Consider the following 27943-nt stretch of genomic DNA (forward strand, 5'->3'; position numbering starts at 1 on the left):
CTCTTGTTGCGGGTGAAGAAAGAGAGTGCAAAAGTTGGGTTGAAACTTAACATTAAGAAAACCAAGATCATGGCATCTGGCCCTCTCAATTCCTAGCAAATAGATGGGGAGGAAATGGAGGTAGTGACAGATTTTATTTTCCTGGGCTCCAAGATCACTGCAGATGGGGACTGTAGCCAAGAAATTAAAAGACACTTGCTCCTGGGGAGGAAAGCAATGGCAAATTTAGACAGCACACTAAAAAGCAGAGACATTACTCTCTCAACAAAAGTGCGTATAGTCAAGGCTATTGTTGTGATTCAGCATCAGCCTGTGATACTGGCAGCTGAGTCTGATGATTCTGAAGAGGAGGAGGAGGAGGGGTTTGGAGAGCCTTTGGTGTCAGAGGGAGGCTCTGATGCACTGCAGGACTCTCAGATTGGCCCCTCCTGTCATGTTCCTCATCAGACTCAGTCGTGTGAGCATGAGGTATTGGACGTAGATGATTCACAGTTGGATCTATTCAGGGATGCTAGGAGCAGGAGGCAATCCAGCAGAGTAGAACAGAGAAAGGCCATGAGGCAACTCGGTGAGTGGAGGAGAAGGCAATGAGAAGCCACGCCTTGGCACTGCTGATAAAAGGGGAAGGTGTGGGAGGTGCTGGTTGCTGAAGGCAACCGTTTGAAGATCTTCTGCTAGAGTCCTGGTCTGTTATTCCTGTTTAACTCTTGTTTGAACTTTTGGTTTAACTCTTGTTTGAACTTTTGATTTCTTTTTAAATAAATTTGGTTGGGTTTTTCCAGCCTGTTGACTATAAAAAGGGGTTGTCCCTGACATTCAAACAGGGCCAGTCGTAGGCTGGAACAGAACAGTTTGCCTTCAGCCTCCCACCCCTTACTATTATGGAGCAGCTACATGCTGACAATGCCCAGCTCACCCAGCAACTTGCTTTGTTGGCAGCTCAGGTGGCTCAGTTACAAGCACAGATCCATGCCTTAATTGACTCTGGGGCCACCACAAATTTTATGGACTCAGCATTTGTAGCCAAATGGGCTGTTCCCCAGTGCCCGGTGGAACCGCCCATGTTAGTGGAGACTATTGATGGTTGAGTGCTCCTGTCTGGGCCAATTAAGGCTGACACACAACCGTTGTGTATGGCCATCAGTCCCCATGAGGAGGCCATCCAGTTCTATATCACCTCAGATCTGCATTTCCCTGTGGTCTTGGGACTGGCATGGCTCCAGACGCATGACCCACAGATCTATTGGTCACAGAACTTGGTCACCTTCCCAAGCTTGCAGTGCGTGGACCACACCCGCCATATCTGTGCCAGCCAGGTGGAGGGTTCCCCAGGGGTTTCCTTGCCTTCTGAACTGACTGATTATGCTGATGTGTTCAGCGAGATGGAGGCGGATCAATTACCCCCGCACAGGCCCTATGACTGCCCCTTTGATTTAGTCCCTGATGCGCCTCTCCCAGTGGGGCGTTTGTACTCCATGTCAGACCCTGAGTTGGCTGCATTGCGGGACTTTCTCGACAAGAATTTGGCTCGCGGTTTCATCCGGCCCTCGTCCTCGCCAGTGTCTGGGAAAGTTTCTGGATTCAAGGTTAATATAAAAAAAAACCTAAAATGCTGTCTAAGAACATGACAGTATCACAAAAGGCTGTTTTAGAAGAGTTAACTGGATTTGAAATTGTCAAAAGGGTTAAATATTTGGGGGTATATTTGTCACCCTCAAATGCAAAGTTATATAAAAATAATTATGAAAAGCCATGGGGAAGGGCAACTACAGGCCAGGTGGAAAGAAGATCAGAAAATTGGTTTTTCAATGACTGATGAAAATTTGGTAAAGCAAATTAGAAATCAGGGTCAAGCACATATTAAACGGATATATCTTGCATTGATAGAAATTGATTCAGAGACAGAACTTGTTAAAGATTGTATGATAAAGTGGGCTCAGAATTTTCAAGAAGTTATTACAATGGATACTTGGGAAAAGATTTGGGTGAGAAATGTAAAATTTACGCAAGCTCAAAATTTAAGAGAGAATTTTTATAAAATGTTTTATAGATAGCATTTAGATCCCAAAAAATTAGCAAGTATGTATCCGAATTACCAGCCTAAATGTTGGAGGTGTGGTGGTGAAGATGCAATGTATTTTCATATATGGTGGACCTGTAAAAAGGTTAAAGCTTTTTGGATCAAAATTTGGTGGAATATGCAGAAGATATTTAAGAGAAGGATAAAGTTTTCTCTGCAATTGTTCTTACTGGGTATTATTACTGACACTACTGTTGTGGACACTAAGTTGATGTTGAACTTAATTACGGCAGCAAGACTTTTAGTAGGGCAATATTGGAAGAAGGAAGAACTGCCGACTATAGAAGAATGGACTCTAAAAGTTTCCAACCTGGCGGAAATGGCAAAGATTTCGGCGTATTTGAAAGACCATTCACAACAGAGATATATTGTGGAGTGGAAAAAATGGATTGATTACATCCAGAATAAATATGGGACTAAAAAGTTTCATTTAGCATTTGAATAAGTATTGATGTGATATTTATATAGCTTGTAGTCATTTTATAAGAGTTAAAGTGTGATAGACTTAATAACTCATTATTGTTAGCATATGGTAGATTATGATTGTTTTTACTTTTATACCTTGTATTTAGCTCTGGGAAGTTGGGGAGGGGGGAAGGGGAGGGAGGGAGGATTGGGCTGGGTTGGGAAGGGGTGGGTGGGTTGGGAGGGGTTTTGTTTTGTTAAAGATAAAATGTATTGAAAAACTTTTCAATAAAAAAAAAAGAATTTGGCTCGGGGTTTCATCCACCCCTTGTCCTCACCAGTCTCTGCACCCGTGCTCTTCGTCAAAAAGAAGTCTGGCAAATTGCAGCTTTGCTGCGACTATAGAAAATTAAATGCCATCATGGTGCGCAATCGTTACCCACTGCCCCTCATCCCTGAACTCTTGGACTGACTCCGGGAGGCAAAGATCTTCACGAAACTGCATTTACGTGGAGCTTACAACCTTGTCAGAGTTTGGTCGGGTGATGAGTGGAAGACAGCATTTGGTACTTGATACGGACACTTTGAATACACGGTGATGCCGTTTGGCCTGACCAATGCCCCCGCTGTGTTCTAGCATTTCATGAACAATATTTTCTGTGATTTGTTAGATCAGTTTGTCATGATCTACTTGTACGACATCCTGATCTACTCCCCGTCATGAGAGGTGCACCATCAGCATCTCCATCAGGTCCTGCAGCGACTCCGAGAACATCGGCTATATGCTAAATCGGAGAAGTGCCAGTTCTACTGGGTGACCATTGATTTTCTGGGTCACTACATTTCTCCTGAGGGCATTGCTATGGAACCGAGTAAGGTCGAGTCTTTGCAGAGTTGGCAACCCCCACATCGTGTGAAGGATGTTCAGCGACTTCTTCAGTTCACCAACTATTATCAGGCTTTCATCCCTGGGTTTGCTACCCTTTCAGCCCCCCTCACTTGGCTCCTGCGGAAGAAGACTCGATTTCAGTGGGATGCTCCAGAACAACAGGCTTTCCAGGCTTTAAAGGAAGCCTTCATGAAGGAGCCCATCTTGAAGCATCCTGACTTGCAACGGCCGTTTGTCATGGAGGCGGATGCCTCTGACATTGCCATTGGGGCGGTGTTACTCCAGGCAATGACACCCGGTGGTACCCTCTTCCTTTGTGTGTACCAATCGCAGAAAGTGAATCTGTCAGAGCGCAACTATACCATCTGGGAGAAGGAGCTGCTGGCCATCAAAGTGGTGTTTGAGGCCTGGAGGCATCATCTGGAGGGGGAATGGCATCAAATCAAGGTCTGGATGGACCATAAGAATTTGGAAAGCATGCACACCACTCGGAAATTGAACCAACGCCAGAGTCGGTGGTCTCTTTTCTTTGCGAGGTTCAATTTCCAAGTCAAGTATATACCCAGCGGTCGCAACCAAAGAGCAGATGCTCTGTCCAGGAAGCTCAAATATTCCCAAGCGGAAGACAAACTTCTGCCCAGGACAGTGCTCCCCATCGATTCTTTTGCTGTGGTGCGGGAGCCGATAGATATATGGGCTCGGATTCGGGAGGCACAGCAGCAGGATGTGTGGGTGGCTCAGCGGAAGGAGGAGGTGGGGCCAGATTCTCCATGGACGGTCACAGATGGACTCTTATTTTATCATGACCGGCTCTATGTTCCAGGAGGGCCACTCAGGGGACTCATCCTCAGCCAGTGTCACGATAACCCGGCGGTGGGGCATTTTGGCCTGTTCAAGACCCTGAACCTGGTCTCCCATACCTTCTGGTGGCCCCGAGTCCTACACAACGTCCAGACCTATGTCACGTCCTGTATCCTGTGTAGGTAGGCCAAGTCAGCAACAGGGGCCCCACCCGGATTACTGCAGCCCTTGCCGACACCCAAAAGACCATGGGGAGCTGTGTCCATGGAATTTCTGACAGATTTACCCCTGTCTTCTGGTTTTATGAGTGTTTGTGGTGGTGGATATGCTGACCAAGATGGTGCATTTCATCCCATGTCGTGGTTTACCATCAGCCCGGGCCACTTGTCATATGTTCATCCAGCAGGAGTTTCGGCTGCATGGCCTCCCTGATATGTCCAATAGAGGGGCCCAGTTTACAGCCCATTTCTGGCAGGGGTAGATGCAGGCATTGGACGTCAAGATCTGCCTCTTGTCCGCACATCATCCCCAAACTGATGGGGGGACCGAGAAGGTCTTCGGAATTCTGGAGCAATATCTGCGCTGCTATGTCAATCAGCAGCAAAACAATTGGGTGGACTATCTGGCCATAGCTGAGTTTGCATTCAACAACTCGCAGCACACCTGCGAGCACACCATTCTTGGCCGATATGGGATATCACCCCCGGTTTTTCCCTCTTTCCCCATTAGACTCACCGGAGCCAGCAGCAAACAATTACATGGCAGAGTTACAGGCGATCCATCGATTGGTGCGGCGACAGGTAGAGAAGGCCAAGGCCGATTACAAAAGATTTGCTGATCAGTCAAAGCAGGATACGCCTCCACTATCGGTGAAAGATTGGGTCTGGATGTCCACCAGGAACCTACCATCAACCCAACCAGCTAAGAGGTTAGACCACCGATATTTAGGGCCATTCCCAATCGAGGCTGTCATCAATCAGGTTGCCTATCGCTTAACTCTGCCACATTCCCTGCATGTGCATCCGGTCTTCCATCGGTCTCTGTTGGTCCCCTAGCAACCAGCATGTCCACTCTGTCAAGCAAAACCTCCCCCACTGGAACATCGTGATGAAGAGAGAGCCCCCGAGTATGAGGTCGCCAGCATTCGGGACTCCCATTGGCTGAAAGGTCATTTCCAGTACCTGATCGAATGGAAAGGCTACAGACCAGAGGAGTTCACCTGGGAAGATGCGACCACCATTCATGCTCCTGCTTTGGTGTCTGCCTTCCATGAACAACACCCATCCCGACCGCATCAGGATCGGCAGACGCAGGGGAAGGGCCTTGCGGTGCGGGACAGTGTTGTGATTCAGTGTCAGCCTGTGATACTGGCAGCTGAGTCTGATGATTCTGAAGAGGAGGAGGAGGAGGGGTTTGGAGAGCCTTTGGTGTCAGAGGGAGGCTCTGATGCACTGCAGGACTCTCAGCTTGGCCCCTCCCGTCATGTTCCTCATCAGACTCAGTCGTGTGAGCACGAGGTATTGGATGTAGATGATTCACAGCTGGATCTATTCAGGGATGCTAGGAGCAGGAGGCAATCCAGCAGAGTAGAACAGAGAAAGGCCATGAGGCAACTCAGTGAGAGGAGGAGAAGGCAATGAGAAGCCATGCCTTGGGACTGCTGATAAAAGGGGAAGGTGTGGGAGGTGCTGGTTGCTGAAGGCAACCATTTGAACATCTTCTGCTAGAGTCTTGGTCTGTTATTCCTGTTTAACTCTTGTTTGAACTTTTGATTTCTTTGTAAATAAATTTGGTTGAGTTTTTCCAGCCTGTTGACTATAAAAAGGGGTTGTCCCTGACATTCAAACAGGGCCAGTCATAGGTTGGAAGAGAACAGCTATGGTCTTCCCAGTTGCAATGTATGGCAATGATAGTTGGACCATAAGAAAGGCTGAGCACCAAAGAATTGAGGCCTTTGAACTATGGTGCTGGAGAAGACTCCTGCAAGTCCCTTGGACTGCAAGGCAATCAAATCAGTCAGTCCTAGAGGAGATCAACCCTGACTGCTCTTTAGAAGGCCAGATCATGAAGTTGAAACTCAAATACTTTGGCCACCTAATGAGAAGGAAGGACTCACTGGAGAAGAACCTAATGTTGGGAAAGATTGAGGGCAATAGAAGAAGGGGACGACAGAGAATGAGGTGGCTGGATGGAGTCACTGAAGCAGTAGGTGTGAGCTTAAATGGACTCCAGAAGATGGTAGAGGACAGGAAGGCCTGGAGGAATGTTGTCCATGGGGTCGCGATGGGTCGGACATGACTTTGCAGCTAAAAACAACAAGAAACATAGTATAATCTCATTCATATTTTTGCATTCCCTTTTTACAACACAAGGGAAACCACACAAAGCTCAAATATTTCTAGCTGTTGATGGATCCCTTAAAAGGAAAGAGATTATGTAGAAATCACAGGACACTTTTTCAATTTTACTTTGAATTCTAGGATGTTATTTCATTAAACAAATCTCAGGGAAGGAATTCAGACTGGAATTGGGTGGAGTAAGTTCCAAGAATCCAAACTTCCTATAAATCAAAAGAAGACAAATGATGTATAGTGCTGGTGAAACTCTTTTCACTCATAACCTAAGTTACACTGTTAGGTTTGGGAAATGTTACAGCATATAATTCAGAATCTAAAAAAAAATCTCCCCATCATAAGTAAATAATCCACCATTTGGGGGTGGATACCATAGGTAAAAGATGAATTTGTGTGACAAATGTAGCTAGAAATGTATAGAAAACATATGGTTATATCCAGGTTGACTGGATTAATTAATTCCTATTGAAAACAACAAGAGGTAAGCAAGACCCCATGTGCAGCTCACTACAGTGTAGTTTCAGTGTATAGATGCACTCATGGGAGACACATCCATCATTTTATACCCTAATTTTCATGGATGAAGGGAATTGTAATTGTATCATATTTCACTTACCAATTCTCCTTAGCCAAATTCAAAGATCCTGTATGTGAAGAAGGCTAATCTCTTCATCCTCCTATGTGAATTGATCAAGTATTCATACCTTTGTCCAAAAGCTAGCTCTGAGAGTGAAATGACTGGAAACAAAATGGCTCAGCACAGTATTGTCCTTTAAAAGATAACCCAAACCTCTTCAAGCCAGTCCACGTTGTTCAATGAATGACCTTGGAAAGACAGACAGGTTATGCAATGCCACAAAGCTTGAAAAAAAAGCCCAATAACACATTGCAGATGGAGAATACTCTTTGACCTGGATAAGTTGATTTCTACAGCCTCCCAGAAGCCCATAGAAATACCAATCCAACAAAGACTTTAACAGCAATAAGAAGGCTAACCATCTATGTTATACCCAACAATTTCTTCAAGTATCTGATATATTATTTGTCCGTGTTTCCTAGCATCTTCATACCACCAATCCTAAGTACAATATGAGTGTCATTTTTCAGGGAGACAGAATAGGGAATTGAGAACTTCAGAAAGGATAACTTTTGCATCGGTTTGTCCAAGAACCTACTGTGGCACTATTCTGAAGCCATGGCTGCAACTTTCCCTATCACTTCTTGAACAATACTTGAAGGGGAAAAAAAAGTCTTGCTGCTAGATCTTTCACTAGTCAGATTCAAAATTAGGGTGGGTTGATCATGTGCTCCCTGCCCCAAATTCTAATATTCTGGGTCTTCAGTCATCTCAGTGGAGAATGAGGACTCATTAGGATATCAGAAGCCAAGATTCTTGGCTACCTTCAATATTTATATATAGGAGTATTACAAACTTTAAGGCAGTGGCACCCCATGTTTTCTATACCCTGCACCCCTAGAACGCTTCTGTTATATTCTCACACCCCTTATAAAAGTTTGAAATAATGGCAACGAATTATGCACATACACTATAATTTTGAAGACCCAAGTTTTCGCATCCCCTTGAATATCATCTCACAGCCCCAGGGGGTGTGAGCACCACTGATTGGGAACCCCTGCTTTAAGAAGTAAGCAAGGCAGTGCTGCAGATAGGCATATATCAGAGAACCTTGCTCAAAAGCACAGCCCCGTTCAGCCCCTTTGTTTACATTGTTCTAACTCTTAGTTTGGGGGGGGAGGATAACACATCTGAAGCACGATTACTTCTTACCTACAGGAATACCTGTATCAGTAATGATTTTCCCTAGTATGAAAAATGTTATTTCTTAAAAAGGAGATTATAAGAAATTTAAAAAAAAGGACTTCTAGTTTAGAAGCAATCTAATCGGGATTCTTGAAAATTTTACTACATGTTCCTTGTTCAACTCCTAATGCTCTAACATGACTGAAATTAGGCTGCATTTCTCTTGGGGCCTGATTAAGATTTTGCCACTTTAGATTTTGGCTGAAGCAACTCTGTTGGGGAACTGTCTTACTTCATTTTACTTTGCTATGTATGTTCTCTGCCACCCTAAGAAAACAAATGAATGACAATTTGGAAAATTGTGTCTTACCTTGTCAACACTCTCTGCTTTGGTACATTGTACATTATATTACCCTAACTCACCGAGTCAAAGCAGAGAATTTGGTATTTAGATATCCCAAGTGATGGAACCAACATTTCCCATCCCTTGTATAGCTCAATTGCGCTCTTCTTCTTAGATAATTCCTTAACATCTGGGCCTCATAAGAGACTATTTACTTGACCTGAATGGCGGCTCTATCTACTGGGGCAGCTATTGATAGATATATATAAGTCTCAGAAAGCTAAACTTGCTTTTGTTCAGACATGGAGGTGGACACTACCTTACATGTGTTATTAAAATGTTTATTGCACATTCTACAGTGATTGAAATGAATACTTTCAATTGTTAACAACACCATTGCAATAAGGATGCCATTTTACTTTTCTCCTGGGTGACATTTCAGAAACCTCTAAGGAGGTTGCAATTTTTTAAAAATCAATAGCTATAGCTGTTAGAAGCTTTCTGGCTGCTCCTTCATCTTATTTTTTTGACTGTTTAAGGATTTTTCTCATGTTTTTTTAAAAAATATATCATTCCTTTTTATATTCATTATATTACTGTTTTCTTTCCCTTGTGTTTGATCTTAGACTGTAAATAAAATTTTGAATCGATCTCATTAATTTGAAACAAGGAGAAATGATATGAAGGGTGGGATTAGATTTATTCTGATCAGTAAATTAAAAAAAAGAGTTTACCTTTTGTTTCTACCTGTTAGGGAATATTCATATGGTCAAACTATACTTGTATGTGGGGAAAAAATGGAAAAACTGGGCCCAGAGACGTTGCCTAAGGCAGGGTTCTTCAAACTTGTCCCTTTTATCACGTGTGGACTTCAACTCCTAGAATTCCTCAGCCAAGCACTCTGGCTGAGGAATTCTGGGAATTGAAGTCCACAAGTCATAAATGAGCCACGTTTGAAGACCCCTGGCCTAAGGAATGGTCAGATAAGAGACAGCATAGCCTGCAGCTGTATAGTGGGTGGGGCAAGAAGCTTGGAAGGGACCCTCCCTAGTTTCTTGTGCTGTAAAGGAGATGGTGGGGGGGGGGAAGAGACAATTGTACTTTCAGATTTACAAGATTCTGTTAATGCAGTTTTAGAATTAGCTCATCTGATTGTGACCCCTGAATGGAATTAACTAGTAAGGCTGACAAAAACCAATGCTGTCTCATTGATAACAGATCCAATATATTATCTCTTGCAGTCTACCAAAGGAAGTCTGCCCAGTATGAAAGTCAGAAGCACAAGTATTTATGATTATTAGTACAATATTGAAGCATCCTGAACCAATTACAGATCCAATTACCATGTCATTATTATCTTATGAATAGAGCTTGATTTGTCAGTGATAAATATGAAGCAATTAAACCACCTTTACATAATAAAACACTGCAGGTGTTTATTCTTAAAGCTTTATGGGTAGCAACAACCAATAGATTTAATTAAAAATCCCTTGCAATAAATGGGAATTTCATTAAATTGTTCTAAAATTAGTGGATCTTTGTAGTCAATGCTGCTGAAGATTCCATTGCTTGAAGTCTGCACTGAGTGACCAAACAGTCTGACTCTGATGTCCTAATTTTTCCAATAATTAACCAGTCTTTTTTAAAAAAAATAATACTTGATTGACTAGTAAAATTATTACTTTGCTCTAGGAACAAATGGCATAAAGAAAAATAAGGCCTTTTTGGTATGGAAAAATATGCAGATTAAGGCATTTAATCTGAAATGTCCCTTTAAAATTCACTGATACATTTTTGGGTAAATCAATTTTATCAATTTAAGAATATAATAAAGCCGCATCACTCAGAGAGCTTCCTGGCAGACAAACTTGATGTCACCTTTATTGTGTGAATGGAACAGTTAAGTTGAGGAGGGAAAATTTGATCTTTTTCTCACTATTGTGGTTCAAAAGAAAATCTCTCCCTCTACCCCCCCCCCTCTTCCCTTCCTCCCCCCAGCTGTCATCCCAAGCTGTTGCCATTTACACTGGAAAGAAAATCATTGAAAGCTTCCCTAAAAATACAAATGGTAACCTGGGAGGAAATTCAGTTTTTTTAAATTCCCTAATCTTGAAGAGATATTTGGGGTTCTCCTAGTATTTAGGGAACAAAAAATGGCATGCTTATACAATCCCTTCTACTTTGGATTTAAATTTCTATTTTAGTGTAACATTATTGAATCTGAGTGTTTCGCTCTAGATTTTTCAGTGTTTCTTGCCCAATTGTGTAAATACAAGAGGGAAAAAAATCACATTTGGCCTTTGGCCTTTAAACATGCTGCTCATCCTGATAGCTTTGGATAGATTGTTGAAAAAGAATTCTAAATCTTGGTACGGCTGCCCTTGTGTTCTGACTGGCATATGGCACATAGTAGTCCTCACGTAACAACTAGTTATGTCTGTTTGAAGTTAAAATGGCCATAGAGTGGGTGCTGTATGGCCCATAAAGTACCCTGATTGTTATATGTGGTCATATACCCCCTCACAGTCATGTGACTGCATAACGGACAGGTCAGCTTTATGAGTGTAAGTGGCATTTGACAGCCATGTGTCTTTGAATCATGATGGTTGTTTTTTTTTTACTTTTTTGCTGCTTTTCAGTATTTTTTTTTTGCTAATTTCCACCAAAAATAATCAAATATGAATGAGTTTACTTAATGACTGTTCATTTGCTTAACATTGGGCACATTTGCTTCCCAACTAGTACAAAAAAGACATAAAATTACTTCTGATCACATGGGCACCTTTATTTATGACCACAATTTTGAGCTCAGTTATAGTCATATGGCAAGGGCTACCTACACATAACATACAGTGTTTACACTGTTCAAAGAAGATATATATGTATATGTATATATCTATATATCTATATCTATCTATATCTATATCTATAGATAGATATAGATATAGATATAGATAGATAGATATAGAAATAGATATATAGAGATATAGAGATATATAGAGATATAGATATATAGATACAGACATATATATTATATACACACACACACACTTAAATGAACTAAATTCTCCAATTTCTCTATTATGATCCATTAGAGAATTTTAAAAATTTTAGAAAATGAATTAAAAATAGGTGAATCCAAACTGAATCCAAAGTTGGACATAATAAGTGTTAGAGCAGAAACTCATGAATAGTTTTCACCCCTGATCCTACTGAGTGTTTGTGATGACCATGGAATATAAGAAAAAAAATTGTCTAAGGCACTCCCCAAGTGAATGTTTTCCTTAGATTACAATTTCCCTGGCTATGTTTCAGAAAAGAAAAGAAATCATGGAAAACTTATACACTCATACTTGGGTGCTGACATAAAGCAGCGGTGTGGTTGTATTTGCTGATATTCTGAAAGATTTATGTGCATGTTATTGTGTTTGGTCATTTGAAGCTTTGACTCTAGTTCCAATGGAATTTTTTTATTTCAAACTTCCAAGTAGATAATCCTAGAATGAAGCTGCTTGAATCAAGAACATTCAAATACTGAAGCGGAGGTTACTCAGAAGTTGTTCCGCAAATACCTGGTTGGGTGATAAAATGTTATTTTGCTCATTCTGTCATCCAACTTACCTTTGTACATGTATATTATACAGCCAATTAGAATAGAATTTAAATGCAATCTGGACAGCAGCTGCTAAAAATCTGTTTCCTAACATAATTCAATCTGTGTATTGAAGTGAGGTTATGCATTTACCTTTTAACTGTAAAGCAGGAACCAGGAAGATGTATCCATAGATTCAGTGTGAATCAATACAGAAGAATATCATTATTTCAGAACTGTTAGTAATTACACAAAAGGAGCCTTTTTTGTTCTTAATTGGATTAAACCAGTAAGCCTTCTGATTTTATTTTGGAGACACTGGTACTGAATTCATAGCGTGAAGTCAACCATTTACAAAATGTACAGTCAAGAACTGTGCTTTCTCTTTTTTCCCCCCTGAAAGCTCAAATAAGATTCTTTAATAATTTTAGTGAGAGACAGTTTGATGTAGTGGTTAAGTCATCAGGCAATAAAGCAGGAAACTGTGATTTCTAGTTCTACCTTAGGCACAAATCCACCTTGGGCCAGCTACTCTATCTCAGCCCTAGGAATTAAGGAATGGCAAACCACATCCAAAATCTTATCAAGAAAATTTCAGGGATTACTCAGGAGCCAAAGACACATTTAAAAAAAAATCACAGTTGAAGACTGAATTTCCACAAACCTTTGTCTTTTATGGGTAGTAACACAGGAGCTTGCAAAGAGGATCTTTTGATTCAGCATGCACTTTCTTGAATAAAAAACCCCCAAAATGTAGCTTTATTTATGTAGATATTATAAGGAAATTAAATCTACTTCACAGGCGCATATACAAAAACACAGGAAACCAGAACTTGTTTCCAGCTAACACTTAATTCAAACTATGTGAAGCAAGAACCACAGGGATAAATTCATGAAATACAATTAAAAGTATTTACCATAAGTGGCTTGGTTGGAAACACCTATTTCTTTTATAGATAAAATAAAACCTGCCTCCTGCAAACACCAAAATAAGTTAAAAGAAGATGCTTTTAACAAGGTTATTACTTAAGCAGTGACAGGTTTACAGATTTTAGCACCACTGGTTTTTCACAGGAGCTGCAGCAAGTGCTAAAATAACACACACCTTCAGGTTCATTAAATTCACCCATATGATGAAAAAAATTGATATTTTGCTATATTACTTTTGTGCCTCCAAGAACTGTCTATAAATAAGGTAGACTAATAACAACTGTTTTAGGAGTCCAAAACAATAACAGAAATGCTTCTGAGTTTATTTGCTCCAAAAGAAAAACAGCAAGATTTATAAGCAGAATATTATTTCTGCAGCATTTGATTGAACTGCAACCAAATACTATCGCTGATTAACCAACAGACTGACTGATCACAGAAATGTTATATGAAAGGGGAACACACAGAAGCATTAAGTGATTGTGATAAAAGAAAGGGGTTCAGATAGCAACAACCTGCTGCAAGTAAATTAACGGAAAATAGTTAACAACGTAAGCAATGGCCATATATCCATAAATAGTAATGTCACGATCACTGATATTTTTATAACTCACTACTGCCCTGTTAGCAAACCCATGTATTCTGTTCGGACAAGGGCCATTGCTGGTGGAAGGGGAAAAAAAGCAGATTTTCTAATAAATCAATAGAGTGTGGCCTTTAGAGACCTAGAAGACATATGGAGGGTAATAGAGTATCTCAGGTTGTCTTGTGAACGATTCCATCTGAATGAGGGCTTGGTGTTATTCACAGCCTTCTTCTCCCCTAAAACACCTTCAATCTTATCCACAGCCTTGATCTCAAATGTCAGACCACCTGGGATATGCAACTGTCAGCCTGAATAGGGACATCTGTGTCTGTGTCTGTGTGTGTGTGTGTAGGGGGGAGAAGTGGCTGGGACTAGCAAGTGCCTCCTCATCAAGCAGAGATATTGTCTGTGACAAGCAGGAGATGCTAGGTATAAGGCGATAGTGACAGGCATATCAAGGGCAGGCAAAAGTGCGAGATTGCACACAATACCTCTATGTGCGTATGGTAAATACATAACAATACTAGAAGTGAGAGATCCCATGTAAGCACAGTGATATGAAATAGATTTTTCCCCCTTTTTTGGTCGCTTTTGTGCAAATTGACATTTCAAAGCCTCTCAGTTGTCAGCAAATATTTTATTTCTGTAAGTGGAGGAGACTTTTCACCTATTTATCTATCTTGGTTTTCTTGAGAGGAGGAGGAAAAGAGATCCAGGCAATTAGGTCTAGTTTCAGATGTTTTGCAGATGAATGGTTTAATCTACCACTTAACAATAAGTACCCCAAGTAGATATACACATTTAAGTCACAAGTGGCTGTTGGGTCTAGTTTCAAGTAAAAATACCAGTAGTTTTCTTTGCATATACTTTTATATTTTATATATTTATATATTTATTAAATTTTTATACCGCCCTTCTCCCGAAGGACTCAGGGCGGTGTACAGGGCAATAAATATTAAAAACAAAGTACAAAAGTTAAAAAACAATTAAATATTATGCCCAATATATACAGTAATTAAAAACCATGTTAAACCCCAACCCCCAAACCCATCAAACCAGGCCGGATTGCTCAAATAAATAAGTTTTTAGATCCCGCCGGAAGGAGCGAAGGTCGGGGGCCGTCCGGAGCTCGACCGGCAAGCGGTTCCACAGGTCTGTTTGGTTGACTGTGCCTCCATTAAATAAGTTCTATTAGCCTTCAGGCAGTGTATAGGACAATATGGTAAAGCTGCCTTGAAGCTCATTGAGCTTGAGGCATGTTCCTTTATGAATGGGAGAAGCAGAGAAGAAAGCAGGAAGATGACTGATTGATGGCCCATGGGGAAAACTGAGTAGCCTCTCCACAGAAGAATTGTTTGAGCTGAATGATATTTCTCAATAGCTCCTGAGTAGTTCTTCAGTATCACTGACTTTCTGAGGTCAAGAAAATCATGTGGTGCAGTATTAGATACCCTAATGGAATAATGGCCTATGCTAGCCGAAGCATTGGAAAGTGGGCGCCCGGCTCTTTTTCCCCAAAAGTTTACATCACTATTATTTTTAGCACTGGGTTTTAGAACAGGCCTTTTCAGACCATGCCCATGGTGAGCTTACACCTCTGTTTTTCTATGGTTTTTAATTGACTGTACCCCAGCTTCCTTATGCTGGTCTTTGATTGTAATAAAGGATTAACTGCCAATTGTTTATATAGCTTGTAGAGGTTTTCTGCAGTGTTATACTACTATTCGGTTCAAAAGTATAAGATTTTGTTTTATTGTTTAAGCAATTTCATACAAAACCTTGAAAAAGGAACTTGTATTCAAGATGTGCTTCCACATATGGAACTCTTAAATGAGCAGTGTCACAACAAACATATTCTATGCAATTTTTCCTTCCCTTCACTTCCTAGAATTTACTATTTTCTAGAAAAATGACTCTTTTCTGACTCCTTCCTTCCTTCCTTCCTTCCTTCCTTCCTTCCTTCCTTCCTTCCTTCCTTCCTTCCTTCCTTCCCTCCCTCCCTCCCTCCCTCCCTCCCTTCACTAAGTTATTTGGCGCACCATTATTTGCTTTAAATAAAAAATGTGTAAAAAGCTACATACTATGCTCAGCGCTCTGTAAAATTTCCCTGAGCACATTACTGCCCCATTTAACAAAGTTTGCCTTAGTAAAGATTGCTGGAGTTCGTGTGTGTAAGAATGTGAGTGAATGCATCTCTCTCTCTCTCTGTTTGTGTTTGTGTGTGTGTGTTATTCTAAAAGGTATACTTGAAGAAAAGCCAAACTGAAGCTTTCATCTGATTATTTTTTTTTACAGTTCTGGTATCCTCTTCCCAAATCCATACACTCCTATGAATTCCTCTTCCAATTTTCAGGAGTATGATTCCTTAGAAATATTTCTGAAAGTCTCATCATCTAGAAACTGATATAATATCCTGGGATCGTTCTATTGAGCAAGGAAATTCTTTTCACATTTTCTTTCCTCCTCTGAAGCAAAGAGCTAAACTTAAAAGAAGAGAGAGAGAGAGAGAGAGAGAGAGAGAGAGAGAGAGAGAGAGAGAGAGAGAGAGAGAGAGAGAGAGAGAGAGAGAGAGAGAGAGAGAGAGAGAGAGAGAGAGAGAGAGAGAGAGAGAGAGAGAGAGAGAGATTAAAAAAAGGAAAGGTTGACTTTGCATGATGAAAAACCCAAGGAAGAAGTAAGGCTGTCTGGAGTGAGGTTTCCTCTGCCAAAAAGCTCATTGAAAGCTTTCGTGCATTGCCAAAACAGCTTCAAGCTGGTGCAGTTTGCAGAGTGGGAAGAAAAGGAATTGAAGAAGCAAAAATAAATATTAAAGCGTGTAAGAATTAAGCATTACCTACTTAAATAGCAATTATGCTGCCGAAAACAAGATCAGCACACCTGTACAAGAAAAGACATGCTTGCTCCCAACATCTGTTTGGATCCACCTGCCAGGCACCTGTTTTCCTCCTTCAATGCTATTTGATTGCTGGAGTTGTAGAGGCTCTTGTGAGGTAATGAGTGATTTTACATTATGCATGATTGAAAGCAGGTGTTTGTAATGCTGCAGGATTTGAAGCATGAATAATTCAGTTTGTTTCAAGTAAGTTATTTAAAAGTATGCAAGGCAATTCATTTTTTTTTATTTATTTCTTGAGCCACGAGTAGGTTCTCCTTTAATGCCTTCCTGGGCTTTTTTTTTTTCTCACTGTCATTTTCAGTCTCTTTCATCTCTATCCTTCCTTCTTCAGGAAGATTGTTCTTAACTGTACAGCTTGATGGATGGAAATAGGCTGTGAAATTTTCAGTGGCCTGTGGAAGGAAGGAAGGAAGGAAGGAAGGAAGGAAGGAAGGAAGGAAGGAAGGAAGGAAAGGGGAGAAAGGAAGGATGGAAGGAAAGAAGGAAGGAATCAGAGAAAAGTGTCATTTTTCTAGAAAGTAGTAAACTCTGGATGGCTTAATGGGCTGTTCTGTTGAAAGGTCAAAAGATCACTTGTGCTCCACAGCAAAGCCATCAAATTCTGAATTTGGGGATCAAGTTTTATTTATATTTAGTTTATTTCCATATGTTTTCCTTCATGGATACCATGTAAGATGTGGTAATTTACAAATATATGCAATCCCACAATTACAACTAAAATTTCCATTGCTAAGTAAGGCCATTAAGTAAGTTCTGTCCAATTTTATGCTCTTTTTGGGCAGAGTTGCTAAGTGAATCGTGTGGTTGTTAAGCAAATCGGGCTTCCTGCATTGACTTTGCTTGTCAGGAGCCAGTTGGGAAGGTCATAACTGGTGATCACATGACCCTCCAAACGTCGCAAATACATGCTGGTTGTAAAGCATCTGAATTTTGATCATATGATCCTGGGGATGCTGCGTCAGTCGTATGTGCAAGGATTGGCTGTAAATCACTTTCTTCAGTGCTGTTGGAACTTCAAATAGTCACTAAATGAATGGTGGTAAACAGTGGTGGGATTCAACTATGTGAACAATTGGTTCTCTGTGTGGTGCGAACCGGATGAATCCCACCACTGGTTGTAAGTCAAGGGCTACCTCTATGGGCCAGCAAGTAAAGAAAGGCACCAGGGGAGAAGAATCGAATATTTTCTTTGATGAAAAATGTGACTTTTAGATGTAAGCCAGTCTCTTTTTTGGGCAATAGGAAACACCAGATGAAATGGTTCAGAACAATGTCTATTTGTGCTATTTCATTTCTGTTTTAATCTGATTGTGTATCCCTTTTTTATCTTTTTTTATCATAAATTATCTCACAGTGGCAGGCATGTGAGGATATGCTTATCACTCACAATATTGCAATTTTAGGTCACTTTTGAGGTTGAGACCCTGCTTGGTGCAATGGTTAAGACATCAGACTGGAAATAAGGAGACCGGGAGTTCTAGCTCCACCTTAGGCAAAAAGCCAGCTGGGTGACCTCGGATGAGTCATTCACTCCCTCCATTCTAAGAAAGAAGAAATAGCAAACCAGTTCTGAAAACATGCCAAGGAAATTTTCCAGGTAGTTGCCAGGATTCAACAATGGCTGAAAGGCACCAAAGACAGGGAGGAACTTGGAGATTACCAGTTCATCTGTCACCTGTACCTGGCCTCTCCTTTCAAATACGTAGCTGCTGGCTTATCATCTATAGCTGATAAAAGATTCCCTCTCCATTAAATAAGAGTGCATCACATCTGGAACAATTGCATACTCTGAATCCTGAAGTCCAATTTTGGAGTCAGCAATGGCTTTATTTTGCCTAAATTTTCCTGGGAAAATAATCAAGCAATGAATCTGTGAATTTCTAGAGGGTAAATGAACTCATAACCATGAACCAACATGGGTTTATCAAAAACAGATCACAACAGACAAATCTCATTGCATTGTTTGACAAAGTGACAAAATTACTGGACTAGCAAAATGCTGTGTGATATAATTTACTTGGACTTTGATAAGGCATTTGATAGATCACAATCTACTACTTGATAAAATAGAAAAATGTGGGTTAAACAGCATCACCACCAGATGGATTCGTAACCGGCTAACCAACCACACTTAGCATGTAGTCCTTAATGGAACTGCATTTACATGGAGGGAAGTAGGCAAGTCTTTGTCTTAGATCCAATATCTTTCTTAATGATTTAGCCAAGGGGATGGAAGAGAAACTTATCAAATTTGCAGATGACACCAAGCTGGTAGGAATAGCCAACATTCCAGAAGAAAAGCTCAAACTAAAGAAGAATCTTGATAGACTTGAACACTGGGCCTATCTAGCAAAATGAAATTCAATGGTGAGAAAAAAGTAAAGTTCTACATTTAGGCAAGAAAAAACAAACCAATTGTGAAAGAGATTTTGGAGTCCTGGTGAACAATCACTTGAATATGAACCAGCAGTATACTGAAGCTGCAAAAAAAGGCAACACAGTCCTAGGCTGCATGAAAAGGGGGAAATAATCAAGATCACATGAAATGTTAATATCAGTTTATAATGCCTTGGTAAGGCCACAGTTTGAATATTGCATCCAGTTTTGGTCACCATGAGATTCTAGAAAGAGTGCAGAGAAAAGCAACAAAGATGATCTGGAGACTGGAGGCTAAAAAAAAGCAACAAAGATGATCTGGAGACTGGAGGCTAAAACATATGAAGAATAGTTGAAGGAATTGAGTTTTTCTAGTTTAATGAAGAGAAGGGTGAGGGGTGACATGATAGCAGTGTTCCAATATCTCAGGGGCTGCCACAGAGAAGAGGGAGCCAAGCTATTCTCCAAAGCCCCTGAAGGCAGGACAAGAAGCAATGGATGGAAACTAATCGAGGAGAGAAACAACCTGGAACTAAGGAGAAACTTCCTGACTGTTAGAACAATTAACCAGTGGAACAACCTGCCTCCAGAAGTGGTGAATGCTCCAACACTGGAAGTTTTCAAGAAGAGACTGGACAGCCATTTGTCTGAAATGATATAGGGTTTCCTGCCTGAGCAGGGGGGTTGGACTAGATGACCTCCAAGGTACCTTCCAACTTTATTATCATTATTGCTATTGTTATTGTTATTATTAAATGGTGTAGGGTTTCCTGCCTGAGCAGGGGGTTGGACTTGAAAACTTCAAAGTCCTTCCAACTCTGTTATTCCATTATTCTGAATTCAGCTTCCTTTTTTTCCTGGTCTGGAAACATATAATCTCTTAATACATAAGACACTTAACCTGCAAGGAAGGGTACAATTAGTTTCACCATCCTAAATGAGAGTTACTGGTTTCAAATAAGCGATATGTAAAACAAAACTACTCTATTTCCAGATTGCACCATATAACCATACTCAAAATGTGCCAATTTGGATATATGACACTGTTTTGGGTTTTTTTTCCTGGAAAATACACATCAGGAAATATAGTCACAGTTTTGGGGTGTGGATGGGAGTGGAATTTCTGGAGGTAGACAGTGTATTTTGCAAATTCCTACTGCAAACCCATCTACAATGCTGCCCAGCAGGTCATATAACTATTAAATAATACTGGAGATAAATATAATCTTGCAGGACTCCAGGAAATTCCCAATCAGATGTCTATTAATGCTTTCCTCCTTCTGATAGTAGCTTGTGTAATGTATTGGCCTTTTGTATATGTTGTAAGTGTTTGCTCATGTTGCACTGTTTGCTAATTGCCTGCATTCAATTGCTAAGTGCTAGTTCACATGTATGTTGTAACAGTTGCTAGCCAGCCCAGACTGGTTGTCTCCAGCTGGCTAAGTAGGTCTTTCGGCAGGAAACCTATGCTTCAAACCTATTGGCCGCCGCCTATTGGCCAACCGTATAAATAGCTGTGCAGCAGTTCCCTTGTTGCTTCTGTTCTGTTGACCTTCAATAAAGCATGTTGCTGTTTTGAACCTTCCGTCTTGCTCAATGCCTGCAAAGAACTGGCTACACAACAACTAGGTTGATAAGAATGGAACCTCCAACTTCTTCAGACGATCTGAAAGGATACCATCATCAATGAACTTCAAAGGTGTTGAGGCATCCACAAGCATCAGTCTAATTCTACTCCTTCCTTCCATCCCTCCTTCTCTGAACAAAATATCAAACCAGGGATGTGGGGTTGACAGGCAACTGATTCAAGGTTTTGGTCAGTTTTCTTGAGTGATAAGCAATGAAATTGATTGAAACAAAAAAAATTGGAGTTTAATTCTGTTTGGCCCAAAATGGCATCAAGTTTAGTATAATTATTATGCTGATGATATTCAAGTCTACTTATTTTTGTGTGCCTTTATGCAAACATATGGTCAACAATGGTGGAATATGTTGCTAATATTTCTTCACGAGTGTCCTCTCACCATCTACCATGTCCTGAACTGAGAAAATACGCAATACCAAGTTTCCAACTAATTTGATAAGGGGGTTGTATCTCAAGCAACTAGGAAGGCAGGTAGAATGCCTGAATTCCACACTGTTACACACAAGTTTCCAAATAAATACTGAGGAGGTGAGATATTGCCAATTGTACTCAGGATAAAGTACTGATGATTCCAGCTGGAATTGAAAAGTGGTGCTTGATGGAATAAAAAATTTGATGACTCCTCTAACTTGCTGTCTTGCAGTTTGTACCCCTGGTCAATTCCATTTTAGATTATAATGCACTTCAACCAATTCACCTATCCATTTGGTCAACATTTCCTATAAATCAAGGTGATGATTTAAGAGCTGACCAGCTGATGCAATGATGGGAATGAGTCAGTAGGGTCTTTGGCTGTTGTCTCTTTAAGAGGCTATGTAAAAAAGGGGAGGCTCTGCTAGTGTGTTTCTTCTTCTCTTCCCTTTCTTGCTGTATTTGCTGTTTGTTGGATTCTGCTCATAGCATGTGTATGTATATTGTTCCTAGTGATACTTGTATAGCATTGTAGATATTGTAGATAAACCACCATTTTTTTACAAACCACTGTTTGCTGTGTCTGCTCCTGGGTTGTCGCACGCAATAGGACTGTGGACTCTCTGACAGGTTATGGGCCCAGAGAGAAGAGAAACCCAATTTGAGTTTGCCCCAGAGCCAGAGGGCTTGTACTTTGTGGTTTGTTTGTGGTTAGTGGTTGTTAGAGGAAGCAGACAAAATAGACTCTGTCAGTGTAATGGGAGGAGGTTTTGTAGTGTTTCGGCTAAATGAGACAAACTACCTTTCCTGGTGTATGAGGATGGAAATGTACATGCGAAGGGAGGAGTTGTGAATGATAGTTATTAATCCACCAGTAGCCCCTAGATGATGGGGACCAGAGAAGGAATGAAAAAGCATTGGCCAGCATAATCCTGAACTTGGAGGATAGCCAGATGATACACATGAGGGGTCTCCAGTCTGCTAAAGAGTGCTGGGGAGCTTTGTGCAGTGTGTAAATTAGAGAGACTGTGACCAGCAAAGTAATGCTGACAAGGAAGCTGTATAAGGCCCAACTGAGACTGGGAGAGAGCATGCCCATGCATTTGCAGGCCATGAAAAAGACATTCCTAGAGCCAGAAGTAAGAAGAATGACTTTTACTGAGGCACACAAGGTGTATGTGGTGCTCAGTTCAGTGGACAATTCATGAAACATTCTAGTGACTAGTTTAGAGTCTATGCAAGAGAGGGACTTAAACATGAGTTATTTGGCTGGTTGGTTGCTGGAGGAGGGACAGAAATGGCTGGAGAAGCAGCGAAGAAGGGGTGGTGACAACGCACAGCCCAGGTCTAAAACTGCAATGTTCCAAGGTGCTAGCAGAGTAGCTGAGAACATTTGCATGGTGAAACACTGCTTCATGTGTGGCTCTACAGAGCATCTTCAGAGATGCTGCCTTGAGAGGAGAAACAGAGGAGCAGCAAGACAAGGTTGTAGACCTACGCAGCTGACAAAGAATGGTTCATTATTTTCCTTGGCAGCAACATTGACTGAGAACACTAGAAACAGTGGGGTAAGTCAGCATATTGTAAATGACCCACAAATATTTTCTAGCTTGAGACCAGCCAAGCAAACATTTGTTAGTTTGGCTAATGGGCACCGGTCTGCTTTTAAAGGGGAAGGTAAAGTTTATGTACCTGATATTGGGGAAACATTGGACAATGTATTATATGTACCAGATATAGATCATAATTTGTTAAGTATTTCAAGTTTGGATAATAAGGGGTATGAAATACTGTTTGCTAAAGGACAATACACCATCAGGAAAGGTGGTAGGATTTGTGCACAAGGTGTTAAGCAGGATAATTTATACGTACTAGGGAAACAAAAGAATGGTTGTGCACGAACACTTACAAACACTCCCAAGCATGATAATTGTGTACATTTACTGTAGTACACAGGAGGTTAGTTCGTGCAAGTTTCAGAGTGCTGCAAAAGATGCCAGACCTAGCTGAAGGACTAAACATTAAGAAATGCAATACTTACTTAGACTGTGCTGTTTGTAAAGAGTCAAAGTCCAGGGTGTATCATGTGAGTAAGAAAAGCTCTAGGCAAACAAATAAGAGTTTTTGCACACTGATTTAATTGGCCCTATGGCGCCCTCTCTAGAAGGAGCTAGATATGCACTAGTCATAGTGGATGATTATACTAGATATGGGTTTCGCTATCTGTTAAAAAGCAAGACAGAGTTATTACAACAGTTTAGGCAATGGGTGAACTTTGTACAGCGAAGATATGGCCGTAAAGTATACCAGCTGCAAACAGACAGGGGAACAGAGTTCATGTCTGATAATTTCCAAAGGTGGCTGAGAAATGTAGGCATAAGGCACAGATGTATGAATCTGTACTCGCCAGCAGAAAATGGAGTGGCTGAAAGAAGGAATGGCACATTGCAAACCATGAAAGACACACTGCTAGCAGATGCAGAAATGAGTAGATTGTACTGGGGGGAAGCCATGAAAACAGCCAACTATTTGATAAACAGGGTATGGAGTGTTGCCATAAATGAAACTCCACATTACCTGTTACATGGAAGAAAACCTTCATTGGCTCACCTAAGGACATTTGGTAGTTATGCCTGGGTGCATATTCCCAAAGGCACCAGAAGAAAGGGACAGAAAAAGGCCAAGAAACTTAGATTTTTTGGATATGAGCTGGGTTCCAAAGGTTATAGATTCAAAGGTGGAACAAAAAAGGTAGTAATTTCATGGCCCGCTAGTTTTGCAGAACAGAATCACTGGGACAGGGTGCATGCTAACACTGAGGTGTTCATGCCAACACATAGCACTAGTTCTCAGGAAGGAGAAGCTACACAAAGCCCAATGAAGGGGGAACAGGACAGCAGGTCAGAGATATTAGAAATAGAAGAGGATAGACCTGAGATAAAGAGAGAGGTCACAGAATCACAGGAAAATATGATACCCAGGAGGTCTGAACATAACAATAAAGGTGTACCTCCTGATCGTTTCTCTGCAAGTGGGGTTAGAGTGTGTAGTGTTAGGTATGAACCCCATAATTACCAAGAGATGATGTCGTTGCCTAAGGAAGAACAGGACAAATGGAAGGATGCTATGGACAGAGAAAAGGAGTCTATGAATGTGCATCAGGTTTTTACCCCCATGAGATTACCAGAAGAACAAAAGGCCTTGGGGTGTAAATGGGTATATAAAAAGAAGGTTTTACACAACAGAGAACTGCAGCACAAGGTGCGGTTAGTTGTGCAGGGATTTACGCAGAGAAAAAATGTTCATTGTGGTGAAGTGTTTGCACCGATAGTAAGAGGTGACACCATAAGGCTAGCATTGGCTTTAGCAGCTGCACACAGTTATACCATATATTATTTTGATATCACCACTGCATATTTAAATGCAGAGTTGGAAGAAGACATTATATATATATACTGTACATATATATACATATATACATACATACATACATACATACATACATATATATATATATATATATATATATATATATATATATATATATATATATATATATAATTTACACAAATAATGAGCTGTCATAAGTTGACTATATCCTGTGGATAGCCTTGGGTTAGGCAAAAACAGGAAAGAAAGAGTTAATTAGCAAGGTGTATTCAAAAAAAGCCTTGACAAATACTTAACACATATCTCTCTTGCTTCCTGCTAATAAAGAGAGAAAGAAGCTGTGGCTCAGGGAGTTAAAACAACTGCCTAATATATAATCAGCCCAGGTTCGAATCTCAGATAAAGGGTATGACTGACTGATGAGAACAAAATAAGTTCCTGTTGATATATTTTGGATATTATATTGGCTCTGGGTTGAAGAAGACTGTGAGCCACCAGATGAATGAACTGTGGGTGCTTGAGGAGTTGTAGGAGAACTTATAGGCATATACACATGAGAGGTCTGATGGTCTTGTTGGATTGACTGAGCTGACTGTTGTGATGAGGTATGTGTCAAGGAACTGGTTGTTGGCAAAGTTGTCCAGGGGTTTGAATGTGAAGGCTGGTAGTTTTGTTGAGAATGCATAGGACTGAACTGAGACATCCAGGCGGGATTTTGCTGATTCTGGCGAGTTGTACCACTTGGATTTGTGATATAAGGTCTAATGTAGATAGAATTGCCTTGTGGACTGTTTATTGGAGGTACACCATGTATGTGCAAAGAAGTTGGGGTATTCCGACCAGGCTGAATATTTGGAGCTAAAGTTACCATAATGGGGTTAAATCTAGGTATTTGTTGAGCCAAACCAGATCCTTTACTGCCCAAGTGAAATCCAAAATGTTGTCCTGAATTGGAAGTACTAGGAGTATTAGATATGCCAAAGAATCCCTGTGGAACTTGGACTGGAGCAGTCTGTGGTTCTGGATGACACAATTCGCTGTTGGATAAGCTGGTCTGAAGGTGTCCATCACTAATACTATGAGTTAAAGTCCTACTTCCATTCATTCTACTTCCTTCTCTTCCATGGAGATTCACATTCTGTGATTGCAAATCCAAATTAAGGGATGTCATGTGATTTCGCAGACTGGAAATGCCAGAATCATCTGAAAAACCAATGTCCCAAACATGGGACAAATCTTATTTCCTGTTTCAGCCTAACCCAAGGCCATCCACAGGCAGTGGTCACAGTAGTGACAGCTCATATTTGTGTAATTTTTTGGGGGGTTGCTAACAGTATATATATATACTGCTCAAAAAAAAGGGAACACAAGATAAGACATTCTACTATTAAATACAGTACATTGTGTTGTTTAAGTGTTCCCTTTATTATATATATATATATATATATATATATATATATATATATATATATATATATATATATATATATATATATGGATCTTTGGTTATTCGGGTTTTTCCCCGCGTAGAACTAAAGGTGTAGGGGCGACGTTTCGACGGAATCCCATCCGTCATCATCAGGAGAGACACCCACAAAAACCCAAGACAGAGAACAAGAAAATGGCAAAGCCCTCCTCCCATACTTAAAAGGGACCACAGACAGAATCAGCAAGGTCCTCCAAAAACACAACATCAAAACAGCATTCTACACAGACAGAAAAATATCCACCATCCTAAGAAACCCCAAGGACATAATTGGCTTAGAAAACCAAGGAGTATACGAAATCCCATGCACCACCTGCCCCACCACATACATCGGACAGACCAACAGAAGAATAAGTGCACGCATTGAAGAGCACAAAAACTCACTCAGAAAAGGAGAACAAACTTCATCCCTGGTCCAACACTTTGAAGCCACGGGACATGAAATTGATTTTAAAAAAAAACAAAACTATCGCCAAAATTGAACATTTTAACAACAGAATAATCAGAGAAGCCATGGAGATAGAAAAACGCCCCCACAGCATAAACAAACGAGATGATACCTCTCGCCTACCAACCATTTGGAAACCCGCCTTGATTGACAGACGAGTCCCAACCACCAAGAATGATAGACCCAAAGTCATGATAACACCACATGACATCACCACCACACAACCATTCAAAAAGCAAATCCGAACCCACAATGATAACGAGGCACAACCACAAAACAGAAACCTAACTACAGCTGCAACATCAGCCACTTTAAACCCCTCCAAACCACACAATAAGCAAACTGACACCCACTATAAAAACATGGCACCACCACAAACACGAAACCGAACAAAAGCAGCACAACTCACCAGCTCAGGTCTAAGGCTGGCAGCTGAGACCAGCCCATCCACTCAAAACACACCCCCACCCAATCAGAACACACCCACCATTCAAAACACACTCCCACCCAATCAGAACACACTTACTCCCCCACCCAATCAGAGCACACCTCCACCCACAGAACACACCCCCTCTGGCAGTTTAAAAAAGAGGAACAAACAGCCACATGCTTCTCCCAGATGAAGGAAGCAGAAGCCACCAGCCTGATGATGACGGATGGGATTCCGTCGAAACGTCGCCCCTACACCTTTAGTTCTACGCGGGGAAAAACCCGAATAACCAAAGATCCACATACGAACACCCGCAAAAACCTCAGAAAACACACACACACACACACACACACACACACACACACACACATATATATATATATATATATATATATATATATATATATATATATATATATATATATATATATATATATGTTTGTGTGTGTGTGTGTGTGTGTGTAAATTGCTAACAAAGAATTAAGGGAGACTGATATGCATTTCTAACTTATTAGTTTTCATCAGTCAGCCATACCCTTCTGAGATTCCTACCTGGGCTGATTGCACCTTATGCAGTTATTTTTACCTCTAGGCCACAGGATCTCTCTCGCTTTGTTAGCTTGAGAAGCAAGGGGAAATATGTGTCAAATGCTTGTTAACTATTTAGATTACCTTGCTAGGCCCCAAACATGGGACAAATCTTTATTTCCTGTTTCAGCCTATCATGAAGGCCATCAAACAGGCAGTAGTCACACCGGTGACAGCTCATATATTTGTGTAAATTGCTAACAAAGAATTAAGGGAGACTGATATGCATTTCTAACTTACTAGTTTTCATCAGTCAGCCATACCCTTCTGAGATTCGAGCCTGGGCTGATTGCACCTTAGGCAGTTATTTTTACCTCTAGGCCACAGGCTCTCTCTCGCTTTGTTAGCTTGAGAAGCAAGGGGAAATATACTGCACAGTATAAGGGTGCAGAGTGTTTGCTTTTAGCATTTGTTGATGACTTCTTTTATGGCTAAGAATCGTTCCCAGGTTTACTCCTTTGCCAGGCAACTGGAAAAGAAGTTCCAGTTAAAAAGCCTAGGAGAAATAAGGAAGTACCTAGGTGTGGAGAT

This window comes from Vipera berus (genome assembly GCF_964194415.1).
Source record: "Vipera berus genome assembly, chromosome: 1".
Lineage (NCBI taxonomy): Eukaryota > Metazoa > Chordata > Lepidosauria > Squamata > Viperidae > Vipera > Vipera berus.